We start from the raw sequence: 16241 nt of genomic DNA on the forward strand, positions 1-16241 counted from the left end.
GTTTGTAGTCAATTTCACGAGTATGGACATACTTGAATTATTTGTATGAACCCCTTATCTGAGACAAGTAGACGACGAGGGACATCATATGCTGGTCTTCCATAACCTTTCATGTATCAAATTGTTATATATTACATTTGCATTTAAGGTGTTTTTAAATTATCATGTTTTATGTGTCTTGTTATAGGTGTTCAGGGTGTGTGAGGCTGGGTGAATTTGCACTCCAATGTTGTTGCAGGGTGTTGAATTGTGACAAATTGTATTTTTTTTTTGTATTATAAACTTTTTAAACATTCAATGGTTATTGTACTGTATTTTAACATTTTAAAAAAATTTCAGTATAGTTTCCTCTATATTATTTCCATTATCCATATCTTTTTCTTCTTTCTATTTACATTTTATCCAAAAATACACTCCAATATATATATATATATATATATTCAATCCACCCAACCATTGTTCCAAAGCATGAATAATATGAAACAATAAAATAGTAACATAATAATCAACAAAATAAATATATATTTGCAGTAAAAAAAAATAATAAATATACATCAACCATAAAACAATATCAACCATTGCGTCCGTGAGTAAAAATCTTAGACGCGATCATCCTACACAAACAAATAGTGTTAGAGGTTGTATAGTCAAATGGGTGTCTAGTGGCTAAGTACTCTATCATTATAAGTGTGAAGACTCTATAATGACCCGAGGTTTTACCCTACTGTGAAACATCGGTATATCGCACAAGCATGAACAACTCCATGTTAGGGTCATCACCCCTAACGTCCTAGTAGCTAATGGTACTAATGATAGACAGAAGGTGTTGATATCATGTCATCATCTCAATGAACCTATCCGTGGAAGTTATGAAGTTAACTGAAGAGTTGTATACAGTTAGAGTCCACACTTTGAGATCAATTTCATTGCATGCCCAATGTTGACAATTGTAATTAATAGGAATGTACACCTGTAAAAACAATAACCAAAAGTTAGTGTAACATAATCATAATTGAAAATATGTTACCAATTATATAATTTTGAACATATTTATTACTTTGTCAACTTTCGCCCATGCAATGCATCTCATATCTCTTACCTGATCTGACAACTGTGGACTTATCCCTTCAATAGGAGCTAGTAATAGCTGAGGCCATTGAAAGTTTTCATAGGCAACTGTATCTCGATCCTGTAAAATATATGGTAGCCAACCATCCCAAAATGTATCAACACATGTCCAATTAGTAGTTGGGTACAAATGGCATAACATAACTAAGTAATTATCCATATGCTGAAATACAACAAAAACATAAATTATAATTACGTTGTTTATAATAATGAGACTGTATAAATATAAAATATATTGATAACTTAGTCACCTTATTCGTTAGCCACTTGTTTTTTGTACAAATCTCATCTCACCAATCAAACTTCTTGCAAGGGCCATGCAAATAAGTTAATGCTATGTCATTATTGTCAGCATTACCATACCATTGCTCAAAATTGATATTCGTTCACTAGTTTCCTTCTCATGACCGATGCTGTTTCATAGGATCAGTAAATAGACTGAGTAGTATCTGCCATTTCTTGATAATTTTGCCCTGTAATGTCTTTCAAGTACTCGATTGAAGCTGTATTAGTGTCTCCACAGGTCTACACTCAGTGACCACCTCATAATCATCATATAGACATACATCATCATCCTGGGCCACCTCAATAATAACCTCAGTCGACTCATCTTGTGTTATCATGAAAGATTATTATCATTATCATCATTATCATCGTTACATTTTAAATATTAAACATATGTTTTTTTTTTATACTAACCTCATCTTTGAGGGTGACATAAAATATGCGTTGCATCTCTGTAACCTTTATTTTAATCGATGTTTGTCGCTTTTCAAATTGTCTAAAACATTGCTCCACTGTTTCCATGAATCCACATAGCATTTTCTCAAAACAAACATTTTCAATAGTAGATATGGGTCCAGTATGTGTGGCATCAGGGGATCTTCTAGCAGTCTGACATGAGGACATTGATGATCGATGTATGGATCGACACTCTAACCTGGTAACCAGAGGTGCAGTCTATCTAAACATGACTTGACTGTGTACAAGTGTGCTTTGACATGCATGGTGAGGAGATTGGATTGCACCACTAGATTGAATAAGGCTACGATCATTATTAGTTATGCTGCGTACCCTATGTAATCCACAATCTCTCTATACCACACTAATTGCTTCTCCTCGACAGATGAAATCAACATAAGTGTGACAACATCCTAATAAATGTATCAATTTTTTAGATATAACAAAGTTACTTGTTTTTTTATGTCAAAAATAAATTTACATACTTGAGAAGCCCTAAATATATTGTTAACAAGATCCCACCTCGGTTGCTTAAGTGACTTCCATTTCAACATGTGAAGGATCTTATCTTTGGACTTACAAGCTGCGAAACCCTTTAAGTTACTGAAAGTTTCATATATCCATAATTGCATCCCATAGAAAGATAAAATTTGTGAAATGAATAACATAAGCAAACCAAAAAAGTAAAAGTAATGTAAATCTAATTTAATCTCATATTTATTTCTGAGGTTACCTGAGATGCAACTGTAAATCCCGTTAACGCATAAGTTTGCACTAGAATATCTGGATTATATGCTCAATGTTTATTCATAACTTCTTCATACCGTTTCTCCATTGCTTGGCTTATTGATTCCACTGTCAACTTTCAAACTATAGTCTCCTATGAAAATCTATTGAAACTGTCCCAATCATCTACTAACTGCATTATATGTTATGATACCACTTTTTGATTATCTACTCCCAATAATCCATAATGTATTAGATATAATACAACTATTTTGACAACATCTTCATCATTGTTTCCCCATGCCATAAACATTAAACTTTTACTAAGATCACCATGAGTTATAGATTTGTCATTTGGAAAGTACTTATTTATAAAATTAAATGAATACGTTGTTATGTATTCAATTATATCCGCTTCTCCACTAAACCTCAATCCAGTAATTATAACAAACTTAATCAGACTAAATCTACAATCGACCCTATTTAATCTAAACCAAAACACCTTTTCTAACTCACTCTTATTCACTTACCGAAATAATACACTGTGTAATAGGGTCGAACTATATCCATGCACTTTAAGATTTGAAAAATGTCTGAAACATGTTTGTCTAAACAATATTTTCTGCTCTGAACTTAATTTTGCTCTTATATGTTTCATCGTATCTTTTTAACTATGAATACTGATCGTAACTCTAAAATCATGAGTATCATGAAATCGCTTCTCCCTCACTTGATCATTAATTGAAATTTTCTACAAAAACACACTTAAAATGAAATGTTATGAGTTTCATTCAATAAAGTTTAAATTTAAAAAGTACAAAGTAAATATCACATTTTGTGAACAATGTCATTGCGTGACATTGTGTAGTTGGCGAGACACTACGAGGTTGGCGTAGGCGTGGTTTGCGCATAGTTGGCGTTGTTGGCGTAGTGTGTGCGCAGTTTACATGATTTGCACGATAAGTACGGTTGGTGTGGTTTGCGCGGTTCCTATAAATTTGAGTGATTTTCATCTCTTCGACGGTTATACTTTCAGGCATCTATTAACATCGAAACTACATCTTTATATACCATTCAAAACATCCATATATATAAGTCGACAAATTTAAGGTTTCACTCTAAAACCCTAATCGCCATAACAACCACACCAATCGACGCATATTTTCAAAAAAAAAATATTATTTCATGTAACACCCAGATTCAGGTATGTCAGTAAACTCCACTTCCAAAATTACCCTTAGAGTTGATTTTATAACTTGTTGTTTAAAGAAATTGCAAAAGAATTATAGAAAACTACTAAATGAGCAATAATTTTCAAAGGGGTAAAATGGTCATTTTAGAAGGAATTAAGAGACAAAGTGGGAATGAAAATTGAATGGCATACTTGAAATTATATGGTGGTGCTAAGGGTTTTTGGTAATTGACTAAGGATAAAATAGTCATTTATGGAAAATGTGAAGGGCAAATTGGTCCAAAAGGTTTATAAAACCCATAACCTATTCATTTTCTTCTTCAATTGCCGAGAACCTCCATCATTTGAACTAAAGCTTTCCTTCAATCAAAATTCATCTAAAAACCTAGCTAAACCACCTAATTTCCAGAGTCTCCAGTTATAAAAAATGTAGATCTATCAATTCTGGTCAGTTCTAAGGTAATAAATTTAATTTTTAAAAGATGTGAAATTTAGAATTTTGATAGATGATTATATTTTTGGTTGATTAAGGTTGCTAGGAAGAAGAAAATAAGGAGAATAAGCTTAAATCACCTAATTAGCAAAGAAAAGGTAAGAATTTCATACTTTACATACTTGAAGTAATTTAAGTTAGGGTATTTAAATAACCTTTACTTATATAAGTGTGTAAGATATTAGAATTAAGGTGATTTATGCTTAAAAGGATAAATAAATTCATTAGAATTCATGATGTAATTTTTGGCCATAAGGGTATTTTAGACATTTCATATTCTTAGGGTTAGCTCAATGGATTTTGTGTGTTGAATATATGAGAAATAATGAATTGATGAAAGAATTTGCATTAAGGGTAAGCATGTAATTTTATCCATAAAGGGCAAAAGTGTCATTTTATGTGATATAGGTTAATTTCCACTTAATTATGTGCATGATATGTGGAATAACCCTTATATTAAGTCTATATTGTATATTTGAAATTAATTGGATGCATGAGATATATATAAATGTATGAGAAAATAATATGATGTTTGATAAGGAATGAAAAGAATAACAGAAAACAATGAATGAGCATATTTCATATTATGGTTATACATGCATACATAAGGAATCATAACATATGCATGATTTCAGAAAAAAATAACAAAAAAGGAAAAACCTTTCTAAGTTATGCATGTTTTCAGAAAATGAAAAACAAGTATTTTTGGTTTTATAATGACTCATATGATACAGGAAAGTAGAAAATATATTTAAAATCCTTACACGCGAGTTGTACTGTGTAGACAACCAGTTGTACTGTGTGGACAGTAAAGAAAAATATTAGTTGTACTGTATGAACAGCAAAGAAAAAAAATATGCGTGTAAGAGAGAATTGTACCTTTTATGGTGACTGCAAGTACTGTCATATGTAGTCTAGATCAGTCAATAAGAAAAGAGAAAGAATTAGTAGATATTTTATGAAAGTCAATTGCATTAGAATCATACATGCAAGCCTATGTGACTGATAAAGAGTTGAGAAAAATGTACGATCAGAAAATAGAAATGTCATGGCACTCATACATGCATAAATCATAACGAGTGAATCATATCTGTATAGTAAGGAAATGAATAAATAGGTGAAAGAAAAGAATTATGATATGTTTCATGCGCGTTCTGTGTTAATTATTTTGTTGTAAATAGCTCAGACACACTGAGTATGGAAGAGATTAGTACTGGTATGAAATACTTTAAGTATTGAGTATGATTTTCTTATTGAGCCGTGGTCGCTCACCCCGTTTAATTTAATATTTTACAGGTAAAGAGTTACAGCAAAGGTTCCTAGAGAGCACTAGTGAGACATGAGGCTGAGGGAGAAAGGCACCATAATTTTGTTGATTTATATGTTTTGATGTATATGTGAATATATGCATATATATATATATATACTTGATGTAGATATTGGTAGATATGTATATATTTTGTTTCTTATATGTATATATGTGTTTGTGTATAGCTATATCTATATATGTATATATATATATGGGTAGTTATGAAAATTGGTTGTAAAGTTTATGTGGGTGATAATTTTTATGATGGTTATTATTATGTACTTATTTTATTAATTGTGATTAAGTTGATGAAAATCTAGTCGGTTGGTAGAACTGGTTTATGTGAATTGCTAATTGGAAGTGTTACAAGGCATAATTAAAAAGAAAAAAAATTCCCCGAGCCTCTAAAATAGGGAAACTCTTGCTGTTTTTCTGTAACACACCTATTGGTTAGGAGAGGTTACATTTTTGGTATCAGAGCACAATTTTGGATGCTTAAAAGTGGATATAATATAATGTGTTGTAATATAATATAATATTTATATATAGTTTTGCATTCTAGTATTACACAGGTGCCCCTCATGTCTCACAGATTAGCTCCCGAGAATCGACTGAAGTAAGTTGTTTTCTTTGCCTGTATTCAAATAATAGAATATTATGTAATTATACTTATGCAATTATTAAATGAGGAGTACCACAAGACGAGGACGAGGACGAGGACGAGGTCGTGGAAGGGGTATTCAGAGAAAGATGGGAGAACCATCTAACCCTGCCCCATTAGGTGGTTCAAGATTTGGGCTAGCAGAAATAAGAGATATAGTCCGTCAGGTGTTGACTGAGAGTCAAGATAGACCCACACCTGATAATATAGCCAGATATGCCATATGAGATGAGATTAGAAGTGAGATTCGTGAGGAGGTCATAGAAGAAATCAGAAATGAAATGAGGAATGAAGGGAGAGGAGAAGTTGGAGTTCAAAGGTGGCTTGAGCCTATTTATTTCTTACCTACTCAGCATACCGCTCATGAATTTAAAGGTACTAAAGACCCTTTGGTGGTTGATGAATGGATCAAGTAGGTGGAAAGTACTATAAATTTATTTCCTATGACTGATAGAGAAAAAGTTCGGTATACCAGTTTCTTGATGAGGGGAGAGACTCGCGTATAGTGGGACCTAGTTAAAAAAACTAGAAATGTGGATCTGATGACCTGGCAGGACTTCAGAAGGGTATTTGAGGCCCAATACAGAACAGTTGATGTGGTAGCAGTCAAAGTTCAGAAGTTCATTTCTTTACAGTAGGGAGAGGGTTCAATAAAGGATTATTCTACCCGTTTTGATGTCTTATCTAGTTTTGCTCCAAGTATGGAGAGTACACCTAGTCTCCGATTGGACAGATTTTTTTAGGGCCTTAGATCGGAGATAGCCTTGCATGTGCTAGCTGGACCACAACCTCCTCAAACTTATGAAGAGGCATTGGAGAGAGCATAGAGGTTAGAGGTATATGTTAATAAGCTACCCAGAAATTCACCCTCTATGGCAACACCTCTATCATTGACAGCACCCCAGATAGTGATGCCAAGTCGGTCAGCTCTACTTGCTTCATTAACTATTTCAGCACCTGTTATAACATCAGGGGGTAGTTCAATTGGCTCCAGTTTCAGAAACAATAAGGGAAAAAGAAAATTCCAGTCAAAAGCAAATAGAAAAGGCGGAAAGAGTGACAAGAAGCTTAGAAAAGAAAATATTCCCCAGTGTTAGATTTATGGGAGACGTCATAGTGGGGAATGTTGTACTAGCAGAAACAGGTATTTGTTATCGATGCCGACAGCCAGGGCATATAACAAAGGATTGCCAGAGTACCGAGGTGCTAGTCCCGATACAGCTACATGTTTTGATGTATATGTGAATATATGCATATATATATATATATATATATATATATATATATATATATATATATATATATATATATATATATATACACTTGATGTAGATATTGGTGGATATGTATATATTTTGTTTCTTATATGTATATATGTGTTTGTGTATAGCTATATCTATATATGTATATATATATATATATATATATGGCTAGTTATAAAAATTGGTTGTAAAGTTTCTGTGGGTGATAATTTTTATGATGGTTATTATTATGTACTTATTTTATTAATTGTGATTAAGTTGACGAAAATCAAGTCGGTTGGTAGGACTGGTTTATGTGAATTGCTAATTGGGAGTGTTACAGGCATAATTAAAAAGAAAAAAATATTCCCCGGGCCCTCTAAAATAAGGGAACTCTTGCCATTTTTCTGTAACACACCTATTGGTTAGGAGAGGTTACATTTCATTTAATCAATAACACCCAACATTCAATACCCACATACCCACAATAGATTATTTACACCCGTTCGATAAAAATGACAGAAACCAAATAAATAAAATGACAAATGGTAACTAACTTGTGAAGTCATTGTCAATATATTGCCGCTTCTATATATTTTGCTGATTGTAGAATATTCGCCGATGATTTTTGCTTTGTATTCTCGATTTCTAATTTTGGCTTTTTCTTTTCCGTTTTCAGTAAAAGTAACTTTCAAGTTTTTCACTTTATATTTTACTTTGGATTTTACTTGTTTTTTCAATATAAGGGTAAAATGGGTAAAAAAATTGTTGTTTGCTTAAATAGATTAATCTTTTTTACATTGGTCTAAAAACGTATAAATGGAAATATTTTTGCTTATTTTAATTAATTTCCCTTAATTAAAGATATAACATTTTCAAATGTTATATCATTGAGAGTGTTGCGTTGGTGGTTAAGAGGTGTCAAATGGGTTAAACCCAACTCAAGAAAAAAGCCTGACATGAAAGGACTTGACTCACTACTATAGTAGGCCAAGCTAGGCCTGTGGCCTATTTGGGCTAAGCCATAGGCCTAGAAAACAAGCTCGTAGGCTAACCTGACCCAATACTGTTCACAATTTAAAAAAAATTATACTATAATTAATTAATGAATTAATAATTATAATATAAAAATTATAAATATTTATAAAAAATAAAAATTTTAGATTTAAAAAAATAAATTGAGTTCTTTAGATCAACAATCAATCTCAATGTATGAGATAATCAAAATTGGGTTGAAACATATTACTTAACCTTTATTTATAGTGGGTGAAGAGAATAAATTGTTTTACTCTTTTAGATGTGGGACTCTTTGTAAAGAGCAAAAGTCCAAACTCAAGTTTCACCCACTATAAAATGTAAGTGCAAAAGTCTCACATCTAAAAAATTACAACCATTCACTCTCTTCACCCACTATAAATAAACACTAAACAAAGTAAAAAATTCAACTAAACTCAAGTTTTATATTTTACATTGGTGAGATTGATAATGAGAACTCAATTCACCTATTATAAATAAATTTGTTTTTTTTAATCACAATTTAATTTTCTAATATGTTTTCTTTTATATAAATTACTTAATAAAAAATTATTTTTTTATTAAAGTTAATAGGTTGGCTCGTTATTGGAGGGCATGGCCTGACTTGTTACTATAGGGTTTGGCCTAGCCTTATATACATAGGGTTGGGATGCGGGCCTCATGCTTTTTTCAGGTTGGCCAAACCCGTAAGGCTTGCTATTGTGTCGACATCGGCCCACCACCATTGCTAGTGGTGATGAAAGAAAATTTTAAGAAATCAACTTTATAGAATATGAAAAGCATGGAAGGATGAAAAAAGCTTTTATCAATTTTGTTGCATATCATCTATAATATTAATTAATTTATCATATTTTGGTAAATGGTAAAAACCGAATTGGTTAATCTAATATAGTAATTTACTTTTTCTAAACTATTTATTTTGTAATTTTTTTTCTCAAACCTAGGGTGGGAAAATAATTAGAATTATAAAAAAATTTGTTGCCTGGTCTCTTCATTAGTCCTTGCAAAGAATCCACATTACATCATCTGGATGACAAAATAATTAAAAGGTAGATGTGAGATGTCATTTTTTCAGATGAAACCTTTTGACTTCTAGGAAAGGAACCATTGCATAAATACTTGCATGCAACATTTAACATAAAAAATGGTCCATGGTTTTAGTATGTATTATCGTGCTGCTTTTGAAGTTTGTAGAAGGATAAAAGCAAATTCCTCACTTTCTGCTGCTTTGACTTTAACATCCTGCATCCCAGCTCTTCCTAAAAGCTTCTACAAGTGGTCCGTTTGCATCCCAGCCCATAAATGTGGCTTAAAGTAGATCTCACATCAGCCTCGGCAAAAGCTACAGCTCCAACTTAAACTTTAAACGTGGCATGCTACAGGAAGATTTCATTTACAGTATAAAGCAGCGTAATTCTTTCAAAATTTTCACGTATGCAAACCATAATAGCACATTTATACAGAAGCTTCTCTAGGATTAGTGTCAGCAATGAATTAACTAGAACAAGGATCTCGCTTTGCATTGTATTGCATTTCAGAAAGTTTCTTCACCAACTCTTACTCACTACGAAACAATTTTACATTGTTACAAAGAAAAACACAAACCAAGTAATCAGTTTATAGCTAATACATTCACAGCAATTCAAGATTTTGTTTGTTTGCATAACAACACCCTCCAATCTTAGTAAGACGTGTAAGCAGATCCTTGTCTCAAGATTTCTTCATGTGTTCAACTATTTTATTAGCATATGGAGCTTGCAATTGAATTCTTCTTTCCAGCATAGATCTTGAAAGCTTTGAAGCTTCCAGTGAATGGCCTTTTTCGCAAAGCCCATCTAAAAGGATCGAATGAATGTCAGTTAATTGAAGATAAGCATTCAATCTTCTCAATTTCCTTATATAAGTAAAAACCATCCACCACTTGTCCCTCCAAACAAAGTTCTTTAATCATAACACTACATGCCAAACCATAAGGCTTCACTCCACTAGCTATAGACCTGGCCACGGGCCAGTTTGGCCTGTGAACTGGACTGAAACCGGTTTGGATAAAACTGAAACCGGTAAAACCGGAACCAGAATGAACCGAAACTAAAATCGGATTTTAGCGGTTCGATTTCGATTTACCTAATTTTGAACTGTAAAACCGTTGGTTCACATTCGGTTTATGATCTGACATGTAAACCGGCGATTTACTATTATGAACTGGAAATTTTAAATTTTTTTTGAATTTAAAAAAGGAACCAATGCAGACACTGCAAATATGCAGGGGACAACGGTCCCCTGCATATTTCAAAATTTATGCAAGGGACTGTTGGTCCCCTACATTTTGTAGAACTTTTGCAGGTGCAAAAGTTCTTAATTTCCTTTTCACCCCTTATTTTAAAAAAATTTTTCCTATATATATATCCATTCAAATTTCAATCTCTCAACTCTCTCACTCAATCCTTCAAACTCTCATTCTCGTTCTTTTAATTCTTAATACTCTCTCAATCTTTCAATCAAATTCTCTCAAATTTAATTAATTTTTTTATTTTTTATTAATTCTAATTTCTATTTCTATTATACAATTCATAATTAATTATAGAATTTATTTCTATAATTAATTTTATTTATTATTTATTTATTATTTTTATTATCTTTCATAATTAATCATATAATTTATTTATATAATTAATTTTATTTATTATAAAAAATGGCAAGTAGTGGAAATTCTTCTAGTAATAGAAGATTTGGTCAATATTCACATATATCAAATGTGAATGAAAATCAATTTATAGATAATTTTTCAACACAAGAAAGTGAAAGCCAATATGTAAAGGTGGAGCAGCAACAACAACATCAACAATAGATGGAGATGAAACAACATTCCCAAAAGATTCCTACATCCGATATTTTCAAAATTTATTTCAAGAAAATACAAAAGAAAAACGGTAATTTCGAAGTTGTTTGCAATTATTATAAGCAAATTTATAAATTCAAACAAGAAGGTGGATACAGGACATTCAAAAAGCACTTGAAGTCAAAGCATCTAGAAAAAATGGGGCAAAGTAGAGGTCAAACACAAATAACTAGGTATGGTTCTACACATAAATCTTTATTTATGTATAGTGATAATAAAAGTAAAGAAGAATTTGCAAAAATGATAGCAAGTTTTAGTGAAAATTTAGGTTTTAATAATTATTGTAAAACTACATTAAATCCTACATATAAAACTATTCCAAGAAACACATTAAAAAGAACATTATTTAGTTTATATAAAAAACAAAAAAAAGAATTAATTCAATTTTTTACAAATTTTGATAGACGTATATCTATATGTAATGATATTTGGAGTGACCATTGACAAGTTCACTCTTATATGGGTATAACTCGTCATTAGATAGATGCCAATTTTCAATTACAAAAAAGAATTTTAGCATTTAGGGTGTTTGATGATCGACATACGACCGATAATATTTATAGAATAATTAAAGGAATATTAAAAGAATATAAATTAGTTTATAAAATTTTTTCAATTTCATTTGATAATGCACGTTCAAATATTGTCTCAATAAATGATTTAATTAAGATTTGTAAACCTAATTTAGGTAGTAGATTTTTTCATATTAGATGTGCATGTCATGTATTAAATTTATGTGTACAAGATGGTTTATATTGTCTTAATAATTATATTAATCCAATAAAAACAAAAATTTCATTTTTATGGACACATCTCCAAACTAGGAAAGAATGGGGTAAATTTTGTAAACAATATAATAGAAGACCAAAAAGATTTTTTAAAGACGTGCCGACTCGTTGGAATTCAACATATGAATTATTCAATGAGTCTTTTGATTATAGAGATTTATTATGCTCATTTATTTCACAAAATATGTCATAAGTTATATTATGTCCCCAACATTGGGATATTTGTAAAACAATTTTAAATGTATTGAGAAATTTTAATAATGCAATTTATACTTTAAGTGGGGTTTATTATCTCAATTCTCATTTGTTTTTAAATGAAGTTGTTAATATTATTGAGGCTTTACAAGAAGCTGAACAAGATATTATTCTACAATACACTATTTTTTTTAATGAAAACAAAATGGTTAACTTATTATAAAACAATTCAAGAAATTTTTCTTGTTGCTTGTTTTTTTGATCCTACATTTAAATTAGATTGTGTGACAAATTATTTAACATTATATTATGAATGTTTGCAATTAGATTGTGAGGATAAAGTTAATATTTCATTAACTATAATTAACATTATGAATTTAATTAAAGAAATTTATGCTGAATATTCATTAATTTATGGTAACAAGGTGGTTATTCTTCCTTTTTACCACCTATTGCCCCATCATCAATCCAAAATATGAGTTATGGTGATTGTATTATGATGCAAAGGGGTAAAAGACCAAGGGGAAAATTAGGCTCCACCTCGGAGCTTGATATTTATTTAACTATTATTTTTGAGTTTGGTGACAACAATATTGGTAAAGACTTTCCAGTTCTAGAATGGTGGAGTCGACATGCATCAACCTTTCCAACATTAGCAGCTATTGGTAAATAAGTCCTAGCAGCACCAGTATCAACTGCCACAGTAGAACAAACTTTTAATCAAAGAAGTAATATATTGGATGAGAGGCGATCAAGTTTGGCTCCCAAATATATTGAAGCCCAAGTATGCATGGACGATTGGACAAGGGCCAAATTACGCCAACAAGATATAAAAGTGGACTTCAATGAAGAATCGCTTGATTTAACTACGGATAGTTCGATGATGAAAAATAATAGTCAAGATAACGGAGGTGAATGATAAGGTAAGGGGGTACTGCCGGCTATTGGATATGCAAAGGTAAGAAAACTATGTAGGCTTTGATTCTTCTAGACCCCAAGAAGATGCGTAGGAAGCTTAATTGAAAAATTAAGTCCAAGCCTCTCTTTTAATTTTCAATTATTGTAATTAATAATTTAAATAATAAATCAAGATCGTGTATTAGAATTGACGGTTCAATATCAGTTTCGAACCGGGGTCATGAACCAGAACCGTCGGTTTCAAACCAGTTCTGAATTGTCCTATTATGGTTTTGGTTCAGGGTTCTTATTTTTTTTGAACTATGAGTCGTGGCTAGGACTAACTAGCTAACATCTTCCTAAAGAGCTTACCTGCCTTCTTAATTCTTTTAATGCTAGTTAATGCCACTACCAGAGAACTGTAACAATCGTCATATGAAACACTACCCCTAACAACAACTCTATCAATCAACTTATATGCCTCATTTGTATTATTGTCAAGGCAAAGACCCTTAATTAAAGTACTTATACACAATTGGGAGCACAACTATAAGCTTCCATTCTATCCAAGACCCCCAATCCTTCTGTTACCATACCTTTTTTTACAAAAGCTTTGAATAACGGATGTATACGTGACAACATTAGGACTACAATCCCCACCTTCTTTCTCTATTTCCCCTAACAATTCCAATTCCATCTCCACACTCCCAAACTTACAAATTCCATCAAGAAGAGTTTAAGCACCCTACAAGCATTCTCTAACTTACCTGTATTGCAAAACCTTTTAATCATTAACATATTTGTGATCATATCCAGGTAAAGATCAATCAAACCCATCTCTTTCATTAAATTATCAGACATAACCATAGCACTTTTTCACAAAATAACCTAATAGCAGTATTATACATGATTGTATCAACTCTTAAATTGAATTCAGGCATTTTCCTTAATACACACAAAGCCTCATTAGTAAGCCTAGTGTTTTCACATAATTTTAAAGGCATTTTCATTATCTTAACACTAACATCACACTCTTCTTTCTTATACACTTCAATAACATCAGTAAGAATTCTAGGGTTTTGCTTAATTTTAAACAATTCACAAGCTTTTTCATGCATGAACAAACTATGCCTATGTTGTGGATTTGAATTGACATTGGCAACGACTAATATCCATATAAAACACAACTTATGGAACTAAAATAAACCGTGATGTTTAAATGAATAAATATTATAATACATTGTTGATGTGTATGGCATCTATTGACATCACTATAATATCCCATGTGAACAAATTTGGAAAAAAAAGAATGAAATTAGTTGTTCATGTTTGTTCATATCCTTTCTACAAGTCCTTGTGTATTTAGCGTTAAGGCGTATCAAGTGGTATTAGGGAAAATGTTCCTAATCATAACAGATGACACTTAAACTTAAGAACTTAAATGAAGGATGGTTCAAAGACTTAATAGTTGGCTATTACGAGTTAAGTATTTCTTTGAGGTAGATGGGATGACTCTAGAAAATTAGGTTAAGGTGGCCACAGTTCATCTGAAGGGAAAAACCATCCAATAGCACTAGAGATTCATCAAATCTAGAGAAAGCCAATCAGGGATACGGAAAGAGTATGTCTAGTTCCTACCATCAGATTTGGATCCCTTCTCTACAATGACCTTTTATTTGATCTAGGAAACTTACAATAGGTAGGTCCTTTTCAAGATTACTTTGACACTTTCAATGAACTATATCTAAGAGCTAGTATTTATGAAGACCAAGCTTTCAACCTTTTCCTCTCTAGATTGATGGATGTTCTCCAAACGTTAACCTGGATTTTCTAACCAAAGTCATTGGCAAAGGCTTACGCTTAGCCAAGTTACAAGAAATCATTGTAGTAACAACGAAAAGCCAGTCCAAACCCCTTAGTTGAACTCTATAGTTAGGATAAACTTATAAGCATTCAACAAATAATAGTCAATCTAACACTACCATTGCATCATTGTGCATAAGATCTCACTCACAGTTTGACATCCTACCAACTCCAAATGTTCCTAAAATATAGAACTCACCTTTACCTAGGGGGAAATAGACCATTGACAAGCAAAGAACTAGATGAAAAGAGGGTAAGAGGTTTGTGCTTTTAGTGTAATGGAAAATATGCCTTTGGGCATAAATGTAAAAAGAAACAATTGTACACTCTCCAACTTCAAGTGGATACTGGTGAGAAAGGGCAACTAGCAAAGAAGATAGAAAGAGAAGGTCTAAAGTTATATGACTACAAGGTATACATAGGAAGAAGGCCATTTTAGATTGGTTGACTCTGGTAGCACTTATAACTTTCTCAACAATGATACTACTTTGAAGTTAGGGTGTTGTTTGAAACCTGTGGAAAGGACTAGAGTGTTACTAACTAATGGTCATCAATTGCCATGTGACTGCATATGTGAGGGATTTGAATGGAAAACTTAAGGACGAGTCTTTAAGGTTGATGCAAATATATTGTCTCTAGAGAACTATGATTTGATTCTAGGTGCATAGTGGTTAGCCACTCTTAGTGATATCCTATGGAACTTTATGGCACTTAAAATGGTCTTTACACAAAGAGGCTAACAATAGGTTCTATAAGGGCAAAAGGGTGAAGGACTATCAATTATCAATCATGCTAAGCTTGGATGAACTTGGAGGAGCCAAGGTGTTTTCAAAAATCGACTTAAGGCCTAACTATTGGCAAATTCGCACATATGTCAACTCTATTAAGAAAACAACTTTCAAAACACACAAAGACTATTACGAATTCATTGTTATGCCATTCGACCTAACTAATACCCCATCAACATTTTAGGATTTAATGAACTCCATATTCAAGTCTCACTTAAGGAGATTTGTACTAGTTTTTTTCAATGATATCCTTATATATAGCAAGGACAAAGTTGAACATTTAAT

The 16241-nt window shown here is 31.9% G+C and overlaps 1 pseudogene; it reads right to left on the reverse strand.

The window, feature by feature from the left end:
• Positions 1-10158: 10158 nt before the first annotated feature.
• Positions 10159-16241, reverse strand: part of LOC123199631 — a 45480-nt pseudogene continuing 39397 nt past the window's right edge.

The sequence above is a fragment of the Mangifera indica genome, chromosome 16, assembly GCF_011075055.1.
Source record: "Mangifera indica cultivar Alphonso chromosome 16, CATAS_Mindica_2.1, whole genome shotgun sequence".
Lineage (NCBI taxonomy): Eukaryota > Viridiplantae > Streptophyta > Magnoliopsida > Sapindales > Anacardiaceae > Mangifera > Mangifera indica.